Genomic DNA, 14831 nt, shown 5'->3' with positions numbered 1-14831 from the left:
CTAGCCCATCGTTCCAATACACCTATCTTTTGAAGTACAACGCGTGCGCCTTCCTAGCAGCATTATTTAATACTAGCAAAGCCTACCTAATACAGTAAACGTCCCGATTGGCGGGTCCAAGTTCAAGGGCAAAGATTAACAGATTATTCTAGACCTCTTCTGACGTGGGTACGTGATTAATTAAGCTAATGGCCGTGGTTAAAGCTGGAGGGGCGGCGAAGTGGTCGAGCGATCGGGAGAGAAAAGCAAAATGTCTGCTGGCCAATGGAAAGGCGATTTGAAAGTGGAGGACAAATAATCCTTCGGATCATATAAGTTATTGGAACGTGGGGTTGGAAATGAATTTGGAAAAGATGAAAGTATGCATGGTGTAGTGGCGAAAGTTAAAATGGCAAAAAAGAAAAAGGGGGTGGTGCTGGTGCTGGTGCTGGTGGTGGAGCAGCAGAGGGAGGGGGGCCGTCTCCACCGTCGGCTTGGCATATTCGGTCGGCCCCTCCTCCCTTTTGGAAAAGATTTGGGGTTGTGCGTGTGCGTGTCCCGCGTTTGACCCCATCGCGTCCTTCGTCCATCGCATTCAATCGTCCATAGTGACGGCCGTGGTCGTGGTGGTGGTGGTCGTGGTGGTGGTGAAGAAGGGGGATAAGTGGAGCTGGAGCCGGGCCCCGCCATCGCCACATACCTGGTGCCGCAGCCCCACTGCTCGCTCGCTTGCACTTGTTGTTGGGGGATGCGCAATCCGTTCCGTCCGTCGGGAGCACGCAACAGAAGCCCGATAGAGGGGGTGCAAATCCGAACCCGTCAACAAATCCAGTTAGATTCATATTCATTCAAAAGCTTAAATCAATGAATTATGAACCAATTATGATAACATTAACTGTTCGACATCACATCAATTTTTCGACGTGTGACTTTTCTAACTGCTCGTCCTAACAATCTCCCTCTCACGTCTGAGTTTTCGGACCGAGCCACCACCGCAAAGCCCACCGCCCAGAAAGCTACTATGATAGTATTTGTTGGTAGCACAACAGAATTCTAATACCTTCCACTCAAGGAGATCGCCAAATAGTGGTAATCAGTTTCCGATCCGGTCCGATAGGGAACCGGGGATCGAACCGATTGGTCCTAGGACCAGGAACCGGTCGTTTCTTTTTTTTTTTTCCACTACTTGATACCATATATTTTGAAACTAGAATTGTGTTCTCCATGCCAACTACACATAATCACAAAAACAAGTGTGCAATTCCAATCAATGCGATGACGAATTGTGTTCTCCATGCGGACTACACATAATCACAAAAAAAAAAGTATATGTAGTCGGTTCGGTCCGATTCCCTTTAGAATCGGGAGCCGAATTACCCGGACACCGGTTTCACTTTTAGGAACCGGAAACCGAACCGACACTTTCGGGAAACAAGACCAAACCGGCTGGTTCTGGCGGTTCTCAGTTTGGGCGATCCATTTTGCACACTCTTATTGCCAAGAGGGAACCCAAATCCTAAATCATCAATATATCCAGTCGAATCTATCTTCACTCGAAAGCTTAAATAAATGAGTTATTGGCTGATTATGATATATTAACTACTCAACGCTCCCCCAATTCTTCGATCCAAGACTTTTCTAATACAACTGGGTCTCTTCTTTTACCGTCAGCCTTTCTTTGTGGCTGGCTGCGTGAGCGGATTCCTTTTGCTTTTTTCGTTCCATTATAGTTTGAAGGTTTGATGGGCTGCCGCCTTTTCCTTTTGTTCTTTTCTCTGTTTCGTCGCGCCCTCTTCCTTTTCCGCTTTGACCTTAGGAAGCGAGAGTGGTAACCAACGATGGGGCGGATTCTCCCATCTCCAGAGATTGCTTTGATTCGCTTCACATGCATGGGAGCTTTGCTGGAAAAGTCGGGGAAACGTGTCGTCTTCCCGAGGCCATAAAACGGAATGACGACATCATGAGAAGATAAAGAACGATACCCGTTTTGTTTAACATCTAAGCACGTGAAATACGGTAGCGACAAATTATGATGCGATGAATTTCGATGAATCGATTATGGTCGGAACGATAGGCTTAGAAAAGCGACGTGCTCGATGCATATCCGCTTCAGCACCGTTGTTCCCGTTATCCAGGATGCACGTTCGATCGTAAGCTAAAATCCAAATAAAATATCCTCCATCTTATCCCGCTATGAACGGAACGACCTCCTCTCTTTTTTCGTTCCTCCATTGCATCTTCCGCACCACTTTGAAGGCTTTTGCTCATGGATGCCCCTATGATACCCTTTCGAATTGCATTCCACGCTGTTCCCTAAGCACGAGAAACTCCTTTTAGATATACCAACTTCTAGCAACACACCAATCAGAGACACGGTCCCTCCAAATTAAAAGACGGAGGCGATGGCGACCCTTCAACAAAAGGTGGTATCTTAAAGCGCTGAGCACGCGTAAGCAAAAACGTTAAGCAAAAGGATAATCACGTGCCAAATGAACGGGGGGAGGCAGCACTGTCGATGACGAGACGAATGACGGTTTTCCTGGTTGCGGTGGTGGTTGGTTTGAGGGAAAACGGGCGTGGCGCACGTGCTCTAAATGAATGGTGCCTCCCCTGTTTTTGTCGGCGCTTTCGTGTCGGGAGGCTAATTGGATGGGTACGTGCGGGAGCGAGGCGTTTGTCGCGATCCGTGGGGCGACATCGATCGGTCGCCTCGGTTCTCGCGAGCTCGTGGCGGCTAATGTTTCTGCTCCTCATCCTCTCCCTCTCCCTCTCTCCCTCTCCTCATTGGTCCTGCTTCTCCCTGCTTCTCCTGTCCACCTAATTTTCGTTGCTCCGAATCCCCGGTTTCTTTCTCCAAATCATCATCGACGCCAATGTCACCAAAAGGCCCAGAGGAAAAGGAAAGAATGGTTTTTCTTTTTCTTTTTTTTTCTTTTGTGGCGGGATGGATTCGTATTGTAATGACCTGGCACGATCCGCTTGGACCCGACAGCCCGGGCGAGTGTGTTCGGAGTTGACCGCTTGAGGCGGTGCGCATTTGGAAGCGGGTCTCTCGAACGAATCGAGTCACGGATCCTCTAGAGTCAATATGCATGAGACTTGATGCGTGGCAAAACTTTACCCGCGTGAAGTACGTCGATATCTCGGCTCCGAGCCTAATGTTATTAGAAGAGGAGACATTCTCCGGATGGCCCCGGAGATTCCATGGGTAGCTCTCGTTGTGTATACACGATGATGGATCCGCTTAGATAAGCCTTACAAAATGAACTCTCTGTTGTGATGATTCTTATAGATGTTGCGAGAAATCCAAGTCGTCCTCTGTCGTAAGAACTCTTTTAGAATCATCCCAATATAAGAAAGAAAAGGCACGCGACAAAGTTTTGAAAAATTACATATGCAAACGGTACGACGTTTGACATGATACATGACAATACGGGAATAAAGTACTCGACAATCGCGTAATGGATCAATCTAGGCATTTAATTTGTGCTCTTGTGGTTTGTCAGCCTCGATGTGAATCTCGGTCATTGTTCTCATTACAACTTTTTGCATAAAAGCAAATTTTCTACAGGCACTCTTTGACTGTCCGCCTTAGAGAGCTTTTCAAGATCGAACTATTCCTGAAACCATCTGTCAGATAAACTTATTTGATCTTTCAGAATATCTGACTCCCTTACCTGCAAACACAGACGCATTCACTGCATGCAGCAAGATTAGATGACATGCTCCAAAGTTCTCTCCTCATCACACAAGAAAAGGGACATCCGTTCGAGGATTTCATCTTCTCTAAAACAGAACTACATCACTTTCCCGAGCATTAGAAACCATTCCTTCCCACTAGAGGACGACGAGTAATGGTTGCCATTCGATCTTTGACTCCGAAGTAAAACACTTCCTGAGAAACTTTGCACAAGGCTGCATATGGCGATCTTTGACCGGCAATCAGTTGCCATGAATCACCAGATACTAACCCTAACTTGGTGGGTCTGCCGTAATATAAGATAGATCAGAATGATTTATACATGGAAACTACCTGACTCGATCTTCCGCATCGACGTCGGAGCACAAGTATCGACTGCATTTTGATTTTCCGCGCTGCATCTAGTATGTATCATAATATCATGTGGTGTCTCCACCCTTTCTTTCAATCATAGAGTAAGTACGGCTTTCAAAACGTAAATATCTCTTTGTGATGTCACCACCGATCTAGATCACAGGTTAAAGAACTCATCAAACAATTCGATGAGGTTACGTCAACATCGAGAGAATCTCTCAGTTTCCCAGACCATCCGACAGAGATGCCCCAGCTGCCAAAACAGCACGGATCCTCACTGGTCACTCGAACGTACTTTGATGCGTGAAAATCATCTGTTCCTTCGCTGTACTCCCAATTGAAGCTAATGAATAGAGATCCCAAGGGCTTCGAAAGGTAGGATGACCCCGTTTAGGGAGACAGCGTAGGCACGAAAATCGAGCTGAATGTGAGAAAATGGGCTTACTTGGAGTCCCCTTTGAAGGAGGCCCATGGGCCTGGTTATCCTTCCCAAGTCCAACCCCTGCCCCTGGGCTGGAGCCCAATCTCAGCGACCTCTTGCAGGTACAGAGTATCGAATTCCTCTTATCCATTACCAGCACAGATTCCATGCTGCTTTCCTAGTTTTCCTTAGGCCAACTCCCCAAAAACAATTACACGACGATCAAAAAAGGAAATGCACGATTTTTATGTGAACAAAAATACGCAGTTTAAATTCTTTCGTCCGTGCATTTGATGCGGCCCATGATGTGGCTGACAGCGTTGACATGACATGATGAAAAAGGCACGGTGGCACGAGCAAAGAAGATGCCTGCAAGACGAGGAAATATTCGGTGGTTTACTCTCATTATGTCGTATGCCTAGGGGGTGTATATTTTCTGGCGTTGATCCATTAAGAAATTACCATGTGGCGTCTGACATGAAGAAAAGAAAAGTCCTATTATGGAGGCTTTCTCTTCTTTGCGCACCTATTCCCTCAAAGAAAGCTGAGCAAGGCATCTCGTATTAAATGCGAGCATTTATTGCCATCCTCTATTTTCTTTCTTTTTCACGTTTAAATGAGATGTCTTCTTTTACTTGTAGAAACTCTTCTCCTTCTTCCCAGAAAACTTCCCTTCCCTCTTCCTTCATCTTCGCTTTCGTTCTTCGCTTCATCCAGAAATCGCCAGTGAGCTTGGGTTTCCGGCGAAAAGCGGACAACCGGGTCCCCGAGCATCCTCCGCCTTCGCCTCCAACACGTGGCTTGTTGCCTTCGCCTCCACCTCGTGGCCGTCGGCTCTGCTACGTCGCCGTGGCCGTGGGCTCCACTCGTCACCTCCACCTCGTGGCCGTCGCTTCCTCTCAGAGAATATTTGGTGACTGTATATTGCAAACTCTCGCTCTTTGCAGGGCGCAATCCGTGCGTGGTTGTAGAATTTTTCAAGGACAAATTGTGGATTTCTAGGGAAATTGATTATGGGGTGGTGCAGTCTTTTTGCAACAATACCAGAGTTGTAATGTACATTCTGATAAATGTCGGATATGCACTCAATTGGTCATCTTAAACGCATTTGAAAAACAGACTCGCGGAGGCAGAAACCTTATATTGGGTTCTGTGACGTTATGCCTCCCAATTCCTGATATACTGTTCACGTCTTTCTTATGGAAGTGTTGTCTACGTCGACTGCTATCTGCTTTGCTTTTGCTTATTGATTTTCGCCCAATTGTCGGCCTCAGCGGGAAGGCTTCTGCTTGCATTTTCAAAGTCGAAGACTCATCGCTTTGATATTTTTCTAATGAGATGTGCAGAAGCAAACTCGTGGAGCTCATTGCTTCCTAGTGCGGAAACATCATTGAAGCAATGGCTGGTGATCTCAATATCATTCACCATCTATCTTTATAAAGCACTTATTTCTCAATTCCTTTGGAACAATTTCTCAGCCTGGGCTGTACCTTCCCAAGTAATTGTGCCATACAAAAATACAAGATCCTGATTCTTACATTCAATAATACAAGCATCATCACTTGCAGCTTCCATGTATTCGCACCGCAAGATCATTCTAATCCCGCCATTTCTCTAGTTCACTATTAGTTACAAGAAATATCAAACCGCAGCAGGCCTCCCATCTTTTCTAGGATCACTCACATCAGTAAGAGTTCCACGGACGACTCCACAATTCAAGTCCTCGCAACTTTTGCGACCCGAATCGGGCGTGTTTTGTAGACTCTGAACGACAAGCTGAACAATTGCTCCTGCCGCTCTGGCTTCCAACTTATGACCTCTCCCCTTTAGGAAAAGCTTTCGTTCATCCGCAAGCTCAACGCGTGATCACCATCGATGCAGGTGCAGTTTTCGTACAATGCCACATTCGGTTTCAGCTGCAGAATAGGAAAAGGACCAAGAACCTAACAACTTCTAATAGGAATTCAATTGGAAGTTCTTGAATGAATATGGTTGAAACGTACCTGCGGGAGAACCTTGGATACTCAACAGCATCCAATGGTTCCATTCCCAGGACAAAGTGATTTAGGAAAACTTGGGTCACTGCTGGAATTATGTTCATTCCTCCCACTCCCTCCTATGACCCCTGCCAACTGGTTATCCTGCATTCAGTAGATTTGGATTAGAAAACCAAAATTCAAGTTTAGAAGAGACAAAGTTTAGATTTCCTGGAAAAGCTGATAGATGGTGCGTGGGAAAGTTTTCTAAAGAACGCTTGACGTGGTGTCCATTGTACTTTTACTTGCTTAAATTTGATTAGACAAATACGAGATACAGCTAAAATATAAAACAGATTGTAAGCAACAATAAGAAACGTCACCTTGCTTCCGTCAAACCAAAATGATTCAACAAAACTCCACTGTGACCATCCACATTAGCGGAGCGGAGCCGACGGCAACGAGCGGAGCCCACAGCCACGAGGCGAAGGCCACGGTGACGTAGCGGAGCCGACAGCTACAAGGTGGAGGCGGAGGTGACGAGCCACATGTTGGAGGCGAAGGCAGAGGATACTCGGGGACGCAACCGCTCTGCTTCGACCAGCCGTCCGCTTTTCGCCAGAAACCAAAGCTCACCGGTGATTTCTGGAGGAAGCGAAGAACAAAAGCGAAGATGAAGGAGAAGGGAAGGGAAGCTTTTTGGGAAGAAGGAGAAAGAGTTTCCAAAAGTTTCGTTTGCGGAAAAATATTCCCCCAAATTGAACGCAAAATTGCCCATGGGAGGAAAAATATTTTCCATAGGAGAGGAAGTTGATCGCCGGTCACCACCGTTGGCCGCCGGTCGTTGGCCGCCCGCCCGCCGCCAGCCGCCCGCCGCCGCCGGTCCACCGGCCGCCGCCACCGCCGGCGGTCACCCGGCCGTCGCCGCCGCTGCCAGCCTGCGCGGCGGCCGCCGCCGCCGTCGCCGGTGAAAAATGTTTTCTCGAAACTTTTTCATATAGGTCGCCGAACACTGGAAAATTATGTTCCGGGAAAACATTTTCCAGGAAAATGATTTCCGGAAAAATATTCTCCTTTTGGAAAATATTTTTCGCCAAACGAACGGAGCCTAAAAGAAGACATCTCATTCAAACGTGAAAAAGAAAGAGGAGGGAGGATGGCAATAAATGCTTGCATTTAATGCGAGGTGCCTTACTCAGCCTTCTTTGAGGGAATAGGTGCGCAGAGGAGAGAGAGCCTTCATAATAGGGCTTTCCCTTTCTTCACATCAAACGCCACGTGGCAATTTTTTAATGGATCCATGCGAGAAAATATACACCAAGTAGGCATATGATGCGGTGAGAGTAAACCACCGAATATTCTCTCACTGCAAGACACGTTAGCAAAAGCTCGAAACGCCGTTTCTTTGAAAACGTTGTCGTTTTCGATTCACGTAGGTTTCAGGAGATCGTTGTAATCCTTTCTCTATTAATCCATCGCTTTAAAACATCCCGTAGTCACGTCACGTCCCACATCAACTCACTTCGATGGAAAGATTTAAAGGGGATGTACTTTTTACCTCTCGGCTAAAAACGCTCGTGACATTTTTTGGTTCGTTTTACACAGCCATGGCATATTTGTCCTGCAAGAAAAAGTTCATGTATTTTCTTTTTTTTGGTTGAGATTTGGCCCGTTTTTCTTACCTCCTATGCAATTCTTGTGGAGAATTAATAAGTAAAACAAGGAGGGTTGGGCTGAGGAGAGGTTCTATCTGAAGTGATTATTCGAAAAAATTTAGAATCTACGGTTAACCTTAATTAAAAACACGAGAGATGACATCGACAGCAAGTTCGTGGTCCGATACTGATCTCACGCCCACATATTCGTTCGCGAGAGTTCCGGTCTTCGCATGTGAATGCTGGTGTCGTGGCAATGTCACCGTCATCATCAATAATAAGGCAGGAAAGTCAATATGGACGACGAGTTCACATGCAGAGACCAGATTTACACGGTCAAGAATTCGAAATGCAAAGGGTTGTTTCCATGGAGAAGTTGCGTAACCCTTTCGACCATCAAGTCTGAAAAGCGGTGGGTGTTTGAAGAGTCAAGAAAGGAACTGCGTGGGAGGGATGAAGATGAAGATTCTCGACGACGTCAGTCCCTTTCTTGGCCACCGCCGTCGTCATTCTCTCTTCGGAATATTATTAGGGTTCCTTCTTGAGACGATGACTTTCATTCTGCTATGTGGATATACCGCAGTTCAGGATGGCATATGCTCACATAACTCATAGCGCTACTTCTCCATATGGAAGGGACGTGGGATTGTTGCATTACGTGCCATTGTTTTTTGGCCAAATGCGGGCATCAATCGAATACAATTATCAGATACCGACATTTTTCTAATATTTCTTGAGCTCATACAATCATAATACGAAAATGCACGAAATTTCGGTTTGGTTCCGGTTTTGGTTCGTTTTGTGACACCCCTATTCCATGATGCTAGTTTTTCTCTACTAAAAACATAGTTGAGGTAAACACGTGATTATGTTCTGTTTTAGAGTTTCCTCTACTTCCTAAGACGAATACAAATAAGTGTATGCATTTATGTTTGCGCAGCACGCCGTATAGCTTTCATCCCCTATTTCATTAATATAGCCCTGCGCTAGACGGGAAGTCCACCTAGTTTCACGTGTGAATTTCCTCTATAGCCTTTTTTTCTTTATTGGAATCACGAGTTACTTAGTCGAAGTTTTTAAAAATATTTGTAGAATCGCGAGCAAGCTTTTGCGTGTAGTAAGATCACATGCCACTGTGAAGAAGGCCTTTCCATGGATTGAACTTGAGCGTCGCACATGCAGGTTGCTGAGAAGCGAGTTATCGTAGGTCAGCAATGTTAAGATGACCTTCTTTGCTCGCCAAAAGAAAGAACAGGAGAAAAATTAGAAAGAGATGACCTCCTTTCAACTTATGATTGTCTAGGTGCGCCGAGATGGAGAGAGGACAGAGAAAAATGGGATTAGGGTTTTGGTTAGTTCGTATGTAATTTTTCACAAAAGGCAAGCAGTTTGGCTAATTCAAGGTATCCTTGGTGGTGTGACTTAATCGGGATCTTCCATCTGGTTGATAATGGATCGACCATCCAAGGAAATTTAACTCCCTAGATTTAGAGGATCTCAATTTCGAAAAGTAAAATTGTGTGATGTATTCAATGTAAATGAGCAAGTTCATTTATTAACCCGAAAATCAGCCTTAGCAGTTAGTTCATAGATACATATATCACTACAGGCATGCAAGGAAATAATTGTATCGGCAGTTGTTGCTCTCCTATGGTGGTCATGCCCTACCTTAGGCCGAGCTACAATGAGTTGCTGCAAACATGTCCGATCTCGAACATGCGAAACACCTCCAATGTTAAAGTTACCAAACGGAGGAGCTTCCGTATAGGAAAGATGAATCTAGTTCACAAGTAATATAAAATCCTCTTTGACATGCTAAGACGACTTCACAGGGACAACGAGCTAGATGCGAGGTATCTAACGCGGCACGGAGGCTTGCCAACTTGATTCTAATACCATGTCAAAACTAGGAGAACTTTCAACCTAAAGCCGAAGATATCATATGGAGACGAAAACATTTGTGATTTTGGTCTTTTGCATTCTCTCCATGGAATGAATGGCTCACATCACCCACTTTGGTCTTGTAGTACTTTCACGTGGCAAAGTGAACAGCACCGCCCAGAGCAGGTTCTCAGGCTCGCAGTGTACCTCAAGGTCAGTGAAGTTTTTTTGCCCTTATTCTGAACCAAACTTGGGGCCTCTCGTGTCGTCAGAGAATCCTAAGCACCACCTAAATTAAACCAACTTCTCACCCTTCCCCCTCTTTATTAAAATCACCTCGACCATTATCATTATCAGTAGCTGACAAAACATCCACATGTCATTCTTGTTTTCTTCTGCTAAAAAGCTCGTGTTCACCTACTCCCTCAACCCACACGGGGATGTGAAGTCACTCACTGGCCACTTACACTGAACGAGGCTGCAAGTTTAAGTATGACATTATTAAGATATTGATTTCATTTGATGATGGAAGAACATCCTTGTCGTGTTGCCCTAGTTCCGGTTGTTCCACTCATGGGAGGAAATCATGCAATGGAGAGACCGATACATCGAGGTTATTTCCTAACGTCTGTCTGATCAATTACTATCATTTTTGTCATGGTAATTGAACTGAAGATGGCAGCAAAATTAATACGCCGATATCATTCCTGTTCAAATGGTGGCGTATGCCTATGCTTGATTGGCAAGTGATATGACAAGAGTATGTCAAGCGGACAATAGCAGTGTATGAATTGCTTTTTCCCAATTGTGGCTCATATGGATCATTGGAAACCTACACATATACATCAAGTGTATTAATAAGATGAATAAGGAATAAGGCACGAATGGTCCTTGAACTTGAACTCGATGTACAATGTGGTCCCTGAACTTTTAATTTGTTCATGTGTGGTTCATGAACTTTACGCTAATGTGCAATATGATACCCAAACTTTTAATTTTTTCAATATGATCCATGACCTTTTTGTACATATTCAATTTGATCCTTGAAATATATGAACATGTTCAATATTGTCCTTTAATTAATTCAAGTTCAAGAACAACATTGAACATTTATATATAGTCTAGGGACTAAATTGAACATGCACTAAAAGTCCAAGAACCACATTGTACAATCTAAAAATTCATGGACGACATTGCTCATTGGGCTAAAATTCAGGGACCACATTAAACATTGGGTCAAAGTTTATGAACCATTTGTATCATATTCCCGATGAATAATGCGGGTCGACGTGCACAAGTTGTAAGCTGTCTCTAAGGCTTTGTTGGGTAATTGAGGGAAAATGGAATGAATGAGATTTCGAATAGAAAATTTCTAGAAAAAAAAAGGAGAGGGAAAATCATAGAATCGGGGTGTTTTCTTCTCTCTTTCTTCTCCTCCCTCTCATCCGGACACAGCATACATGTCTGGACATTATAAGTTGCAAGGACAAACATACCAAACAGCCCGACTTATTCTACGTGGCAAATCGTGAAAGAACCCACAAGAAACCTACGACATCGACATCAACATGACCATGGTGGTGTGCACGTCAATAATCTTGAAAAATCTACGGTGATCATGTTCGACGAGCGCTCGAAAGGCAGATAAATTTCTACAATCACCAAACGCACTCGACGTGCATTGTGCCAACTCGCCATTGGAGAATTTGGTAGGAAAGGATTGGCAGAACCAACACCCTAGGTTAAAAAAAAGTTTCACGGGCAGTCCAAAATCGACCATCTTTATAATAAAAAGACACTGTTGGAATCTTGCTTATGTGGTCCGGACTCCGTACATCACTGACCTTTTACATAATCGTCCACGTTGCGCAGCATACAAGTAAAATTTACAATTTGCATGGAAAGACTCGAGGGCGGGCGGGGGGAGAGAGAGAATATGACACTCCAAGCCCAATAAAACCATGGCTTCATGGAGTTTAAAAAGATTGCCACTTGCTCCCCGGACAGGATTTTCTTATTAGTTTCGCTGAACGAGGTACAGTGAGACCTTGACTTTTATTTAATTGACAGTGTGGTGCCAAAATTGTCCGAAGCCAGCGGATAAATCCCTTTTTTCAGGCTGCGCAAATTACTTGGCCCCCCTTTATTTAATTAACGCGCATCGTTGCGATCTGTCCTTGTAACCAAATACTGAAAACATCGCAATGCGTTGTGAAATATTGTAAGGCCACACATTTTTTACAATGCGTTTTACCGCATTAACTTATTTTTGGACGTGTAATTACTTCGGCATCCTTGTTCAATCGGCGCATAACGCTACATTCCGTCTTCACAGCTAAAAGCCAAAAAGAACAATGTAATGTTGTACTGAAATTCGATTTTGGCCACGACATTACGATGCCTCGCCTCAATTGAAATATCCAAAAAAATGATTTTTTTTTCTCTATGGTTTTTTAAAATTTAATTGAAGTTTTTCTTATTTTTGTGGGGGGGGGGGTGGCGCCAGAGTGGGACTGAATGGCCGATTAAGCAAATGAGAAGAGCAATGTGTGGGGGCGGGGCGGGGTTGCAAAAATAGTATAGCGGGCAGAGGAGGGCACGTGGTCACATGGGGGAGCTTTTTGGGTCAGTGGAGAGTGGGGTGGGGTGGGGTGGAGGGGAACCAATCAGGTGTTTCTCAGTGCTGTGCCCCCCGCCCCTCCCCTCAGGCCGTCCGCATCAATCACAGCTGGGGGACTCTTCTGTTGCGCCCAGCTGTCATTTCACTACTGGTGGCAACGAATCTCCCTCCCTCCCTCCCAGACACCACATTGTAAAAACACATTCATATAACGCTTTTTTATATTAATATAACGAAAAACTTCAAGTTTGTACGTCCGCGATAATTTTACTTTTCATCACAAAATATTTTAAACTGATATGCCCATAACAAATTTACCCAAAAATTAATATTTTGATCACTAAAAATCCCAAATTTGTACATTTGTGATAAATTTACCTTCTGCTAGCTTCCGTTAAATTGAATTGATACCACAAAAAATCACAAACCGGTACACCCGTAACAAATGGAGGGTAAAATATAAAACCGGTACATTAGTTAACTGTCGTGTGTTGACAGTAAAATTTAACGGAAACAAACTAAGGGTAAATTTGTCGCGAGTGTACCAGTTTGGAGTTTTTGGTTGTCAAAAAATTAGTTTGAGGTTTTTCGTGGTATTAACCCCTTTTTTTTTTGTTACCTGCACTATTGTGTTACTGTTGAAAAGACTATAATGAAAATAAATGAACGAAAAATAATTTTATTATACTCGAAAAATATTTAGATATATATTATTATCGATAACGAAAGCGTTCTTTATTGATTAATTATTTGGAACAATGCAAGTCATCATCTCTTAGAAAAATATTTTTCGAATCGTCTATTTTTCGCGAAACAAGCATAGCTTTAATTTCGTGATTAAATTTTCTCGTGTGCCAGAGGCTATTGCTTTCACGACGGGGGCTAAGCAAAAGTGCGCAAGACTTTGAGTTAGGATGATTCAATTCGATAATCACGTAAGGCGTCGACTGTTTCGAATTGAAAATCAGGTAATACGGCATAAGTATCGAAATCCTAATTGAGTTTTTCATTTTTTTATGTGCTTCTTTCTATTTTTGATGGAAAAAATGATGTAAAATGTACTTGTAATATGACTCTATACTATTTAATTATAATCTGACCCTCTAATATACTTTTAAACGCAGAAAGAAAAGGTCCGACAAAAAAAAAACCGCAGAAAAAAAGGGCAAATGCGAGTATTTCTAGCCGAGTCGAGTTCGACCGAGCGAGAAAAAAGTACTCGACACATACAGTGTTACATACTTAAAATAGAGCCGAGCTTGAGTAACCCTAGTTCTGTATCGAGCTTCAATTTCAGCTAGAGCCCGATACCGTGTCGCCTCGACTCGACTCATCTCGATTTCTCTATTTTTTCGACGATTATCGTTTTCAATTAATTTAACGAGAAATTAAATTACGGCATTACAACGTTCCAACTCCCATTTTATCATTGTTCACGGCCCTTTTTTTTTTTTTGATCCAATTGTTCACGGGTTTAGACGTCTCTAGTTATATGCGAAAATGGGACGAGCAAACTAAGACGGACCACCTCAAATTAATAATCTCCGGGCAAACCAAGGAAAACCCAAGTCCCAATAACAATATTCTCTGAATTTAGAGCATTATTAATCTACCGAAATTATTAAATAATGCACCGAATTTTCCATTTTTTCGAAAATTGCCATTAAGGGGATGAATCTACTTAATTATTATTGACTTGACCCAAAAAAGAAAACTTTAATATCGATCTCATTAATGTGCAAATCTATTTTGATTAACGAATATCGACTGAATGCGATCATCATCATACGAATATGATTGTTGGGCATTCAGGGTATTCGATCATATGATCCCCCACATCACGGAAGAGAACTAAATTAAATCTTTTATTTCCTCAATGAGAAAAATAATTTTCCTAAAAAAAAAGGAAGAAAAAATGAAGGAATTGCGATCCATCCGAACATGCCAAACTGGGATTGCTACTCTACAGCCATGACAATTGTTGAACTGTCCGAACATCCCGATTCCTTGTCCGATATGTTCCAAAATTCAACCCAACATTAGCAACAAAACAAACGAGGAAAATAAAAGTCGACAAAAAGGGATTAAAAAAAAGGGTTTAAATTTAGGGTTAATACCACAAAAAACTTCATACTAGTATACTGGTGATAAATTTACCCTTCGTTAATTTCCGTTAAATTTTACAGTTAAATTATTGAGTTAGACGATACGTAACAGTTGGCGGGTTTACTAGTTTGGGGTTTTA

General features: G+C 43.3%; 1 long non-coding RNA gene across 1 annotated transcript; it reads right to left on the bottom strand.

Annotated features, from left to right (window-relative positions):
• Positions 1–5862: 5862 nt before the first annotated feature.
• Positions 5863–7144, bottom strand: LOC130137816 (uncharacterized). The gene is made up of 3 exons (XR_008816258.1): positions 6814–7144; positions 6458–6595; positions 5863–6370 (listed from the first exon to the last, which is right to left on the bottom strand). It is a non-coding gene; the product is annotated as an uncharacterized LOC130137816 (long non-coding RNA).
• Positions 7145–14831: the final 7687 nt, after the last annotated feature.

This window comes from Syzygium oleosum, unplaced genomic scaffold (genome assembly GCF_021117445.2).
Source record: "Syzygium oleosum isolate NSW1041296 unplaced genomic scaffold, Sole_v2.1 Sole_v2.03, whole genome shotgun sequence".
Lineage (NCBI taxonomy): Eukaryota > Viridiplantae > Streptophyta > Magnoliopsida > Myrtales > Myrtaceae > Syzygium > Syzygium oleosum.
This window is presented reverse-complemented; position numbering and strand designations above follow the sequence as displayed.